Source organism: Pongo abelii, chromosome 13 (assembly GCF_028885655.2).
Source record: "Pongo abelii isolate AG06213 chromosome 13, NHGRI_mPonAbe1-v2.0_pri, whole genome shotgun sequence".
NCBI lineage: Eukaryota > Metazoa > Chordata > Mammalia > Primates > Hominidae > Pongo > Pongo abelii.
The window spans coordinates 15,302,963-15,317,386 of NC_071998.2; positions in this window are offsets into that span (position 1 = coordinate 15,302,963).

Consider the following 14,424-nt stretch of genomic DNA (forward strand, 5'->3'; position numbering starts at 1 on the left):
AATCTGCAAGTGGATATTTGGAGCCGTTTGAGGCCTATGCTGGAAAAGGAAATATCTTCACATAAAAACTGAACAGAAGCATTCTCAGAAACTTCTTTGTGTTGAGTGCATTCAACTCACAGACTTGAACTTACCTATAGAAAGAGCAGTTTTGAAACACTCTTTTCTTAAAATCTGCAAGTGGTTATTTGGAGCACTTCGAGGCCTGTGCTGGGATATGGAATATCTTCACCTAAAAACTACAGAGAAGCATTCTCAGAAAGTTCTTCACGATGCATTCATTCAACTCACAGAGTTGAACCTTCCTTTTGATAGAACAGTTTTGAAACACTCTTTTTGTAGAATCTGCAAGAGGATATTTGGAGCGTTTTGAGGCCTATGCTGGAAAAGGAAATATCTTCACATAAAAACTAGACAGAAGCATTCTCAGAAACTTCTTTGTGATGAGTGCATTCTACTCACAGCGTTGAAGCTTACTTTTGATAGAGCAGTTTTGAAACACTCTTTTGGTAGAATCTGCAAGTGGATATTTGGAGCGCTTTGAGGCCTAGGCTGGAAAAGGAAATGTCTTCACATAAAAACTAGACAGAAGCATTCCAGGAAACTTCTGTATGATAAGTGCATTCAACTCACAGACTTGAACGTTCCTTTTGATAGAACTCTTTTGAAACACTCCTTTTGTAGAATTTGCAAGTGTTTATTTGGAGCGCTTTGAGGGCTAAGCTGGAAAAGGAAATATCTTCACGTAAGAACTAGACAGAAGCATTCTCAGAAACTTCTTTCTGATGAGTGCATTCAACACACAGACTTGAACCTTGCTTTTGAAAAAGCAGCTTTGAAACACTCTTTTCGTAGAATCTGCAAGTGGATATTTGGAGCGCTTTGAGGCCTATGCTGGGAAATGAAATCTCTTCACCTAAAAACTAGACAGAAGCATTCTCAGAAACTTCTGTGTGATGAGTGCATTCAACTCACAGACTTGAACGTTCCCTTTGATAGAACAGTTTTGAAACACTCCTTTTGTAGAATCTGCAAGTGTTTATTCGGAGCACCTTGAGGCCTATGTTGGAAAAGGAAATATCTTCACATAAAAACTAGAGAGAAAGATTCTCAGAAACTTCTTTGTGATGAGTTCATTCAACTCACAGAGTTGAACCTACCAATTGATAGAGAAGTTTGGAAACACTCTTTTTGTGGAATCTGCAAGTGGATATTTGGAGCCGTTTGAGGCCTATGCTGGAAAAGGAAATATCTTCACATAAAAACTGAACAGAAGCATTCTCAGAAACTTCTTTGTGTTGACTGCATTCAACTCACAGACTTGAACTTACCTATAGAAAGAGCAGTTTTGAAACACTCTTTTGGTAAATTCTGCAAGTGGTTATTTGGAGCACTTCGAGGCCTGTGCTGGGATATGGAATATCGTCACCTAAAAACTACAGAGAAGCATTCTCAGAAAGTTCTTCAAGATGCATTCATTCAACTCACAGAGTTGAAACTTCCTTTTGATAGAATAGTTTTGAAACACTCTTTTTGTAGAATCTGCAAGAGGATATTTGGAGGGTTTTGAGGCCTATGCTGGAAAAGGAAATATCTTCACATAAAAACTAGACAGAAGCATTCTCAGAAACTTCTTTGTGATGAGTGCATTCTACTCACAGCGTTGAAGCTTACTTTTGATAGAGCAGTTTTGAAACACTCTTTTGGTAGAATCTGCAAGTGGATATTTGGAGCGCTTTGAGGCCTATGCTGGAAAAGGAAATGTCTTCACATAAAAACTAGACAGAAGCATTCCAGGAAACTTCTGTATGATGAGTGCATTCAACTCACAGACTTGAACGTTCCTTTTGATAGAACTCTTTTGAAACACTCCTTTTGTAGAATTTCCAAGTGTTTATTTGGAGCGCTTTGAGGCATAAGCTGGAAAAGGAAATATCTTCACGTAAGAACTAGACAGAAGCATTCTCAGAAACTTCTTTCTGATGAGTGCATTCAACACACAGACTTGAACCTTGCTTTTGAAAGAGCAGCTTTGAAACACTCTTTTCGTAGAATCTGCAAGTGGATATTTGGAGCGCTTTGAGGCCTATGCTGGGAAATGAAATCTCTTCACCTAAAAACTAGACAGAAGCATTCTCAGAAACTTCTGTGTGATGAGTGCATTCAACTCACAGACTTGAACGTTCCCTTTGATAGAACAGTTTTGAAACACTCCTTTTGTAGAATCTGCAGGTGTTTATTCGGAGCACCTTGAGGCCTATGTTGGAAAAGGAAATATCTTCACATAAAAACTAGAGAGAAGGATTCTCAGAAACTTCTTTGTGATGAGTTCATTCAACTCACAGAGTTGAACCTACCAATTGATAGAGAAGTTTGGAAACACTCTTTTTGTAGAATCTGCAAGTGGATATTTGGAGCCGTTTGAGGCCTATGCTGGAAAAGGAAATATCTTCACATAAAAACTGAACAGAAGCATTCTCAGAAACTTCTTTGTGTTGAGTGCATTCAACTCACAGACTTGAACTTACCTATAGAAAGAGCAGTTTTGAAACACTCTTTTGGTAAAATCTGCAAGTGGTTATTTGGAGCACTTCGAGGCCTGTGCGGGGATATGGAATATCTTCACCTAAAAACTACAGAGAAGCATTCTCAGAAAGTTCTTCACGATGCATTCATTCAACTCACAGAGTTGAACCTTCCTTTTGATAGAACAGTTTTGAAACACTCTTTTTGTAGAATCTGCAAGAGGATATTTGGAGCGTTTTGAGGCCTATGCTGGAAAAGGAAATATCTTCACATAAAAACTAGACAGAAGCATTCTCAGAAACTTCTTTGTGATGAGTGTATTCTACTCACAGCGTTGAAGCTTACTTTTTATAGAGCAGTTTTGAAACACTCTTTTGGTAGAATCTGCAGGTGGATATTTGGAGCGCTTTGAGGCCTATGCTGGAAAAGGAAATGTCTTCACATAAGAACGAGACAGAAGCATTCCAGGAAACTTCTGTATGACAAGTGCATTCAACTCACAGACTTGAACGTTCCTTTTGATAGAACTCTTTTGAAACACTCCTTTTGTGGAATTTGCAAGTGTTTATTTGGAGCGCTTAGAGGCCTAAGCTGGAAAAGGAAATATCTTCACGTAAGAACTAGACAGAAGCATTCTCAGAAACTTCTTTCTGATAAGTGCATTCAACACACAGACTTGAACCTTGCTTTTGAAAGAGCAGCTTTGAAACACTCTTTTCGTAGAATCTGCAAGTGGATATTTGGAGCGCTTTGAGGCCTATGCTGGGAAATGAAATCTCTTCACCTAAAAACTAGACAGAAGCACTCTCAGAAACTTCTGTGTGATGAGTGCATTCAACTCACAGACTTGAACGTTCCCTTTGATAGAACAGTTTTGAAACACTCCTTTTGTAGAATCTGCAAGTGTTTATTCGGAGCACCTTGAGGCCTATGTTGGAAAAGGAAATATCTTCACATAAAAACTAGAGAGAAGGATTCTCAGAAACTTCTTTGTGATGAGTTCATTCACCTCACAGAGTTGAACCTACCAATTGATAGAGAAGATTGGAAACACTCTTTTTGTGGAATCTGCAAGTGGATATTTGGAGCCGTTTGAGGCCTATGCTGGAAAAGGAAATATCTTCACATAAAAACTGAACAGAAGCATTCTCAGAAACTTCTTTGTGTTGAGTGCATTCAACTCACAGACTTGAACTTACCTATAGAAAGAGCAGTTTTGAAACACTCTTTTGTTAAAATCTGCAAGTGGTTATTTGGAGCACTTCGAGGCCTGTGCTGGGATATGGAATAACTTCACCTAAAAACTACAGAGAAGCATTCTCAGAAAGTTCTTCACGATGCATTCATTCAACTCACAGAGTTGAACCTTCCTTTTGATAGAACAGTTTTGAAACACTCTTTTTGTAGAATCTGCAAGAGGATATTTGGAGGGTTTTGAGGCCTATGCTGGAAAAGGAAATATCTTCACATAAAAACTAGACAGAAGCATTCTCAGAAACTTCTTTGTGATGAGTGCATTCTACTCACAGCGTTGAAGCTTACTTTTGATAGAGCAGTTTTGAAACACTCTTTTGGTAGAATCTGCAAGTGGATATTTGGAGCGCTTTGAGGCCTATGCTGGAAAAGGAAATGTCTTTACATAAGAACGAGACAGAAGCATTCCAGGAAACTTCTGTATGACAAGTATATTCAACTCACAGACTTGAACGTTCCTTTTGATAGAACTCTTTTGAAACACTCCTTTTGTGGAATTTGCAAGTGTTTATTTGGAGCGCTTTGAGGCCTAAGCTGGAAAAGGAAATATCTTCACGTAAGAACTAGACAGAAGCATTCTCAGAAACTTCTTTCTGATGAGTGCATTCAACACACAGACTTGAACCTTGCTTTTGAAAGAGCAGCTTTGAAACACTCTTTTCGTAGAATCTGCAAGTGGATATTTGGAGCGCTTTGAGGCCTATGCTGGGAAATGAAATCTCTTCACCTAAAAACTAGACAGAAGCATTCTGAGAAACTTCTGTGTGATGAGTGCATTCAACTCACAGACTTGAACGTTCCCTTTGATAGAACTGTTTTGAAACACTCCTTTTGTAGAATCTGCAAGTGTTTATTCGGAGCACCTTGAGGCCTATGTTGGAAAAGGAAATATCTTCACATAAAAACTAGAGAGAAGGATTCTCAGAAACTTCCTTGTGATGAGTTCATTCAACTCACAGAGTTGAACCTACCAATTGATAGAGAAGTTTGGAAACACTCTTTTTGTAGAATCTGCAAGTGGATATTTGGAGCCGTTTGAGGCCTATGCTGGAAAAGGAAATATCTTCACATAAAAACTGAACAGAAGCATTCTCAGAAACTTCTTTGTGTTGAGTGCATTCAACTCACAGACTTGAACTTACCTATAGAAAGAGCAGTTTTGAAACACTCTTTTGGTAAAATCTGCAAGTGGTTATTTGGAGCACTTCGAGGCCTGTGCGGGGATATGGAATATCTTCACCTAAAAACTACAGAGAAGCATTCTCAGAAAGTTCTTCACGATGCATTCATTCAACTCACAGAGTTGAACCTTCCTTTTGATAGAACAGTTTTGAAACACTCTTTTTGTAGAATCTGCAAGAGGATATTTGGAGCGTTTTGAGGCCTATGCTGGAAAAGGAAATATCTTCACATAAAAACTAGACAGAAGCATTCTCAGAAACTTCTTTGTGATGAGTGCATTCTACTCACAGCGTTGAAGCTTACTTTTGATAGAGGAGTTTTGAAACACTCTTTTGGTAGAATCTGCAAGTGGATATTTGGAGCGCTTTGAGGCCTATGCTGGAAAAGGAAATGTCTTCAATAAAAACTAGACAGAAGCATTCCAGGAAACTTCTGTATGATAAGTGCATTCAACTCACAGACTTGAACGTTCCTTTTGATAGAACTCTTTTGAAACACTCCTTTTGTAGAATTTGCATGTGTTTATTTGTAGCGCTTTGAGGCCTAAGCCGGAGAAGGAAATATCTTCACGTAAGAACTAGACAGAAGCATTCTCAGAAACTTCTTTCTGATGAGTGCATTCAACACACAGACTTGAACCTTGCTTTTGAAAGAGCAGCTTTGAAACACTCTTTTCGTAGAATCTGCAAGTGGATATTTGGAGCGCTTTGAGGCCTATGCTGGGAAATGAAATCTCTTCACCTAAAAACTAGACAGAAGCATTCTGAGAAACTTCTGTGTGATGAGTGCATTCAACTCACAGACTTGAACGTTCCCTTTGATAGAACAGTTTTGAAACACTCCTTTTGTAGAATCTGCAAGTGTTTATTCGGAGCACCTTGAGGCCTATGTTGGAAAAGGAAATATCTTCACATAAAAACTAGAGAGAAGGATTCTCAGAAACTTCTTTGTGATGAGTTCATTCAACTCATAGAGTTGAACCTACCAATTGATAGAGAAGTTTGGAAACACTCTTTTTGTAGAATCTGCAAGTGGATATTTGGAGACGTTTGAGGCCTATGCTGGAAAAGGAAATATCTTCACATAAAAACTGAACAGAAGCATTCTCAGAAACTTCTTTGTGTTGAGTGCATTCAACTCACAGACTTGAACTTACCTATAGAAAGAGCAGTTTTGAAACACTCTTTTGGTAAATCTGCAAGTGGTTATTTGGAGCACTTCGAGGCCTGTGCGGGGATATGGAATATCTTCACCTAAAAACTACAGAGAAGCATTCTCAGAAAGTTCTTCACGATGCATTCATTCAACTCACAGAGTTGAACCATCCTTTTGATAGAACAGTTTTGAAACACTCTTTTTGTAGAATCTGCAAGAGGATATTTGGAGCGTTTTGAGGCCTATGCTGGAAAAGGAAATATCTTCACATAAAAACTAGACAGAAGCATTCTCAGAAACTTCTTTGTGATGAGTGCGTTCTACTCACAGCGTTGAAGCTTACTTTTGATAGAGCAGTTTTGACACACTCTTTTGGTAGAATCTGCAAGTGGATATTTGAAGCGCTTTGAGGCCTAGGCTGGAAAAGGAAATGTCTTCACATAAAAACTAGACAGAAGCATTCCAGGAAACTTCTGTATGATAAGTGCATTCAACTCACAGACTTGAACGTTCCTTTTGATAGAACTCTTTTGAAACACTCCTTTTGTGGAATTTGCAAGTGTTTATTTGGAGCGCTTTGAGGCCTAAGCTGGAAAAGGAAATATCTTCACGTAAGAACTAGACAGAAGCATTCTCAGAAACTTCTTTCTGATGAGTGCATTCAACACACAGACTTGAACCTTGCTTTTGAAAGAGCAGCTTTGAAACACTCTTTTCGTAGAATCTGCAAGTGGATATTTGGAGCGCTTTGAGGCCTATGCTGGGAAATGAAATCTCTTCACCTAAAAACTAGACAGAAGCATTCTGAGAAACTTCTGTGTGATGAGTGCATTCAACTCACAGACTTGAACGTTCCCTTTGATAGAACAGTTTTGAAACACTCCTTTTGTAGAATCTGCAAGTGTTTATTCGGAGCACCTTGAGGCCTATGTTGGAAAAGGAAATATCTTCACATAAAAACTAGAGAGAAGGATTCTCAGAAACTTCTTTGTGATGAGTTCATTCAACTCACAGAGTTGAACCTACCAATTGATAGAGAAGTTTGGAAACACTCTTTTTGTAGAATCTGCAAGTGGATATTTGGAGCCGTTTGAGGCCTATGCTGGAAAAGGAAATATCTTCACATAAAAACTGAACAGAAGCATTCTCAGAAACTTCTTTGTGTTGAGTGCATTCAACTCACAGACTTGAACTTACCTATAGAAAGAGCAGTTTTGAAACACTCTTTTGGTAAAATCTGCAAGTGGTTATTTGGAGCACTTCGAGGCCTGTGCTGGGATATGGAATATCTTCACCTAAAAACTACAGAGAAGCATTCTCAGAAAGTTCTTCACGATGCATTCATTCAACTCACAGAGTTGAACCTTCCTTTTGATAGAACAGTTTTGAAACACTCTTTTTGTAGAATCTGCAAGAGGATATTTGGAGCGTTTTGAGGCCTATGCTGGAAAAGGAAATATCTTCACATAAAAACTAGACAGAAGCATTCTCAGAAACTTCTTTGTGATGAGTGCATTCTACTCACAGCGTTGAAGCTTACTTTTGATAGAGCAGTTTTGAAACACTCTTTTGGTAGAATCTGCAAGTGGATATTTGGAGCGCTTTGAGGCCTATGCTGGAAAAGGAAATGTCTTCACATAAAAACTAGACAGAAGCATTCCAGGAAACTTCTGTATGATAAGTGCATTCAACTCACAGACTTGAACGTTCCTTTTGATAGAACTCTTTTGAAACACTCCTTTTGTAGAATTTGCAAGTGTTTATTTGGAGCGCTTTGAGGCCTAAGCTGGAAAAGGAAATATCTTCACGTAAGAACTAGACAGAAGCATTCTCAGAAACTTCTTTCTGATGAGTGCATTCAACACACAGACTTGAACCTTGCTTTTGAAAGAGCAGCTTTGAAACACTCTTTTCGTAGAATCTGCAAGTGGATATTTGGAGCGCTTTGAGGCCTATGCTGGGAAATGAAATCTCTTCACCTAAAAACTAGACAGAAGCATTCTGAGAAACTTCTGTGTGATGAGTGCATTCAACTCACAGACTTCAACGTTCCTTTGATAGAACAGTTTTGAAACACTCCTTTTGTAGAATCTGCAAGTGTTTATTCGGAGCACCTTGAGGCCTATGTTGGAAAAGGAAATATCTTCACATAAAAACTAGAGAGAAGGATTCTCAGAAACTTCCTTGTGATGAGTTCATTCAACTCACAGAGTTGAACCTACCAATTGATAGAGAAGTTTGGAAACACTCTTTTTGTAGAATCTGCAAGTGGATATTTGGAGCCGTTTGAGGCCTATGCTGGAAAAGGAAATATCTTCACATAAAAACTGAACAGAAGCATTCTCAGAAACTTCTTTGTGTTGAGTGCATTCAACTCACAGACTTGAACTTACCTATAGAAAGAGCAGTTTTGAAACACTCTTTTGGTAAAATCTGCAAGTGGTTATTTGGAGCACTTCGAGGCCTGTGCTGGGATATGGAATATCTTCACCTAAAAACTACAGAGAAGCATTCTCAGAAAGTTCTTCACGATGCATTCATTCAACTCACAGAGTTGAACCTTCCTTTTGATAGAACAGTTTTGAAACCCTCTTTTTGTAGAATCTGCAAGAGGATATTTGGAGCGTTTTGAGGCCTATGCTGGAAAAGGAAATATCTCCACATAAAAACTAGACAGAAGCATTCTCAGAAACTTCTTTGTGATGAGTGCATTCTACTCACAGCGTTGAAGCTTGCTTTTGATAGAGCAGTTTTGAAACACTCTTTTGGTAGAATCTGCAAGTGGATATTTGGAGCGCTTTGAGGTCTATGCTGGAAAAGGAAATGTCTTCACATAAAAACTAGACAGAAGCATTCCAGGAAACTTCTGTATGACAAGTGCATTCAACTCACAGACTTGAACGTTCCTTTTGATAGAACTCTTTTGAAACACTCCTTTTGTAGAATTTGCAAGTGTTTATTTGGAGCGCTTTGAGGCCTAAGCTGGAAAAGGAAATATCTTCACGTAAGAACTAGACAGAAGCATTCTCAGAAACTTCTTTCTGATGAGTGCATTCAACACACAGACTTGAACCTTGCTTTTGAAAGAGCAGCTTTGAAACACTCTTTTCGTAGAATCTGCAAGTGGATATTTGGAGCGCTTTGAGGCCTATGCTGGGAAATGAAATCTCTTCACCTAAAAACTAGACAGAAGCATTCTGAGAAACTTCTGTGTGATGAGTGCATTCAACTCACAGACTTGAACGTTCCCTTTGATAGAACAGTTTTGAAACACTCCTTTTGTAGAATCTGCAAGTGTTTATTCGGAGCACCTTGAGGCCTATGTTGGAAAAGGAAATATCTTCACATAAAAACTAGAGAGAAGGATTCTCAGAAACTCCTTTGTGATGAGTTCATTCAACTCACAGAGTTGAACCTACCAATTGATAGAGAAGTTTGGAAACACTCTTTTTGTAGAATCTGCAAGTGGATATTTGGAGCCGTTTGAGGCCTATGCTGGAAAAGGAAATATCTTCACATAAAAACTGAACAGAAGCATTCTCAGAAACTTCTTTGTGTTGAGTGCATTCAACTCACAGACTTGAACTTACCTATAGAAAGAGCAGTTTTGAAACACTCTTTTGGTAAAATCTGCAAGTGGTTATTTGGAGCACTTCGAGGCCTGTGCTGGGATATGGAATATCTTCACCTAAAAACTACAGAGAAGCATTCTCAGAAAGTTCTTCACGATGCATTCATTCAACTCACAGAGTTGAACCTTCCTTTTGATAGAACAGTTTTGAAACACTCTTTTTGTAGAATCTGCAAGTGGATATTTGGAGCGCTTTGAGGCATAGGCTGGAAAAGGAAATGTCTTCACATAAAAACTAGACAGAAGCATTCCAGGAAACTTCTGTATGATAAGTGCATTCAACTCACAGACTTGAACTTTCCTTTTGATAGAACTCTTTTGAAACACTCCTTTTGTAGAATTTGCAAGTGTTTATTTGGAGCGCTTTGAGGCCTAAGCTGGAAAAGGAAATATCTTCACGTAAGAACTAGACAGAAGCATTCTCAGAAACTTTTTTCTGATGAGTGCATTCAACACACAGACTTGAACCTTGCTTTTGAAAGAGCAGCTTTGAAACACTCTTTTCGTAGAATCTGCAAGTGGATATTTGGAGCGCTTTGAGGCCTATGCTGGGAAATGAAATCTCTTCACCTAAAAACTAGACAGAAGCATTCTCAGAAACTTCTGTGTGATGAGTGCATTCAACTCACAGACTTGAACGTTCCCTTTGATAGAACAGTTTTGAAACACTCCTTTTGTAGAATCTGCAAGTGTTTACTCGGAGCACCTTGAGGCCTATGTTGGAAAAGGAAATATCTTCACATAAAAACTAGAGAGAAGGATTCTCAGAAACTTCTTTGTGATGAGTTCATTCAACTCACAGAGTTGAACCTACCAATTGATAGAGAAGTTTGGAAACAGTCTTTTTGTGGAATCTGCAAGTGGATATTTGGAGCCGTTTGAGGCCTATGCTGGAAAAGGAAATATCTTCACATAAAAACTGAACAGAAGCATTCTCAGAAACTTCTTTGTGTTGAGTGCATTCAACTCACAGACTTGAACTTACCTATAGAAAGAGCAGTTTTGAAACACTCTTTTGGTAAATTCTGCAAGTGGTTATTTGGAGCACTTCGAGGCCTGTGCTGGGATATGGAATATCGTCACCTAAAAACAACAGAGAAGCATTCTCAGAAAGTTCTTCACGATGCATTCATTCAACTCACAGAGTTGAAACTTCCTTTTGATAGAATAGTTTTGAAACACTCTTTTTGTAGAATCTGCAAGTGGATATTTGGAGCGCTTTGAGGCCTAGGCTGGAAAAGGAAATGTCTTCACTTAAAAACTAGACAGAAGCATTCCAGGAAACTTCTGTATGATAAGTGCATTCAACTCACAGACTTGAACGTTCCTTTTGATAGAACTCTTTTGAAACACTCCTTTTGTAGAATTTGCAAGTGTTTATTTGGAGCGCTTTGAGGCCTAAGCTGGAAAAGGAAATATCTTCACGTAAGAACTAGACAGAAGCATTCTCAGAAACTTTTTTCTGATGAGTGCATTCAACACACAGACTTGAACCTTGCTTTTGAAAGAGCAGCTTTGAAACACTCTTTTCGTAGAATCTGCAAGTGGATATTTGGAGCGCTTTGAGGCCTATGCTGGGAAATGAAATCTCTTCACCTAAAAACTAGACAGAAGCATTCTCAGAAACTTCTGTGTGATGAGTGCATTCAACTCACAGACTTGAACGTTCCCTTTGATAGAACAGTTTTGAAACACTCCTTTTGTAGAATCTGCAAGTGTTTATTCGGAGCACCTTGAGGCCTATGTTGGAAAAGGAAATATCTTCACATAAAAACTAGAGAGAAGGATTCTCAGAAACTTCTTTGTGATGAGTTCATTCAACTCACAGAGTTGAACATACCAATTGATAGAGAAGTTTGGAAACACTCTTTTTGTAGAATCTGCAAGTGGATATTTGGAGCCGTTTGAGGCCTATGCTGGAAAAGGAAATATCTTCACATAAAAACTGAAGAGAAGCATTCTCAGAAACTTCTTTGTGTTGAGTGCATTCAACTCACAGACTTGAACTTACCTATAGAAAGAGCAGTTTTGAAACACTCTTTTGGTAAAATCTGCAAGTGGTTATTTGGAGCACTTCGAGGCCTGTGCTGGGATATGGAATATCTTCACCTAAAAACTACAGAGAAGCATTCTCAGAAAGTTCTTCACGATGCATTCATTCAACTCACAGAGTTGAACCTTCCTTTTGATAGAACAGTTTTGAAACCCTCTTTTTGTAGAATCTGCAAGAGGATATTTGGAGCGTTTTGAGGCCTATGCTGGAAAAGGAAATATCTTCACATAAAAACTAGACAGAACCATTCTCAGAAACTTCTTTGTGATGAGTGCATTCTACTCACAGCGTTGAAGCTTACTTTTGATAGAGCAGTTTTGAAACACTCTTTTGGTAGAATCTGCAAGTGGATATTTGGAGCGCTTTGAGGCCTAGGCTGGAAAAGGAAATGTCTTCACATAAAAACTAGACAGAAGCATTCCAGGAAACTTCTGTATGATAAGTGCATTCAACTCACAGACTTGAACGTTCCTTTTGATAGAACTCTTTTGAAACACTCCTTTTGTAGAATTTGCAAGTGTTTATTTGGAGCGCTTTGAGGCCTAAGCTGGAAAAGGAAATATCTTCACGTAAGAACTAGACAGAAGCATTCTCAGAAACTTCTTTCTGATGAGTGCATTCAACACACAGACTTGAACCTTGCTTTTGAAAGAGCAGCTTTGAAACACTCTTTTCGTAGAATCTGCAAGTGGATATTTGGAGCGCTTTGAGGCCTATGCTGGGAAATGAAATCTCTTCACCTAAAAACTAGACAGAAGCATTCTGAGAAACTTCTGTGTGATGAGTGCATTCAACTCACAGACTTGAACGTTCCCTTTGATAGAACAGTTTTGAAACACTCCTTTTGTAGAATCTGCAAGTGTTTATTCGGAGCACCTTGAGGCCTATGTTGGAAAAGGAAATATCTTCACATAAAAACTAGAGAGAAGGATTCTCAGAAACTTCTTTGTGATGAGTTCATTCAACTCACAGAGTTGAACCTACCAATTGATAGAGAAGTTTGGAAACACTCTTTTTGTAGAATCTGCAAGTGGATATTTGGAGCCGTTTGAGGCCTATGCTGGAAAAGGAAATATCTTCACATAAAATCTGAACAGAAGCATTCTCAGAAACTTCTTTGTGTTGAGTGCATTCAACTCACAGACTTGAACTTACCTATAGAAAGAGCAGTTTTGAAACACTCTTTTGGTAAAATCTGCAAGTGGTTATTTGGAGCACTTCGAGGCCTGTGCGGGGATATGGAATATCTTCACCTAAAAACTACAGAGAAGCATTCTCAGAAAGTTCTTCACGATGCATTCATTCAACTCACAGAGTTGAACCTTCCTTTTGATAGAACAGTTTTGAAACCCTCTTTTTGTAGAATCTGCAAGAGGATATTTGGAGGGTTTTGAGGCCTATGCTGGAAAAGGAAATATCTTCACATAAAAACTAGACAGAAGCATTCTCAGAAACTTCTTTGTGATGAGTGCATTCTACTCACAGCGTTGAAGCTTACTTTTGATAGAGCAGTTTTGAAACACTCTTTTGGTAGAATCTGCAAGTGGATATTTGGAGCGCTTTGAGGCCTATGCTGGAAAAGGAAATGTCTTCACATAAAAACTAGACAGAAGCATTCCAGGAAACTTCTGTATGATAAGTGCATTCAACTCACAGACTTGAACGTTCCTTTTGATAGAACTCTTTTGAAACACTCCTTTTGTAGAATTTGCAAGTGTTTATTTGGAGCGCTTTGAGGCCTAAGCTGGAAAAGGAAATATCTTCACGTAAGAACTAGACAGAAGCATTCTCAGAAACTTCTTTCTGATGAGTGCATTCAACACACAGACTTGAACCTTGCTTTTGAAAGAGCAGCTTTGAAACACTCTTTTCGTAGAATCTGCAAGTGGATATCTGGAGCGCTTTGAGGCCTATGCTGGGAAATGAAATCTCTTCACCTAAAAACTAGACAGAAGCATTCTCAGAAACTTCTGTGTGATGAGTGCATTCAACTCACAGACTTGAACGTTCCCTTTGATAGAACAGTTTTGAAACACTCCTTTTGTAGAATCTGCAAGTGTTTATTCGGAGCACCTTGAGGCCTATGTTGGAAAAGGAAATATCTTCACATAAAAACTAGAGAGAAGGATTCTCAGAAACTCCTTTGTGATGAGTTCATTCAACTCACAGAGTTGAACCTACCAATTGATAGAGAAGTTTGGAAACACTCTTTTTGTAGAATCTGCAAGTGGATATTTGGAGCCGTTTGAGGCCTATGCTGGAAAAGGAAATATCTTCACATAAAAACTGAACAGAAGCATTCTCAGAAACTTCTTTGTGTTGAGTGCATTCAACTCACAGACTTGAACTTACCTATAGAAAGAGCAGTTTTGAAACACTCTTTTGGTAAAATCTGCAAGTGGTTATTTGGAGCACTTCGAGGCCTGTGCTGGGATATGGAATATCTTCACCTAAAAACTACAGAGAAGCATTCTCAGAAAGTTCTTCACGATGCATTCATTCAACTCACAGAGTTGAACCTTCCTTTTGATAGAACAGTTTTGAAACACTCTTTTTGTAGAATCTGCAAGTGGATATTTGGAGCGCTTTGAGGCATAGGCTGGAAAAGGAAATGTCTTCACAT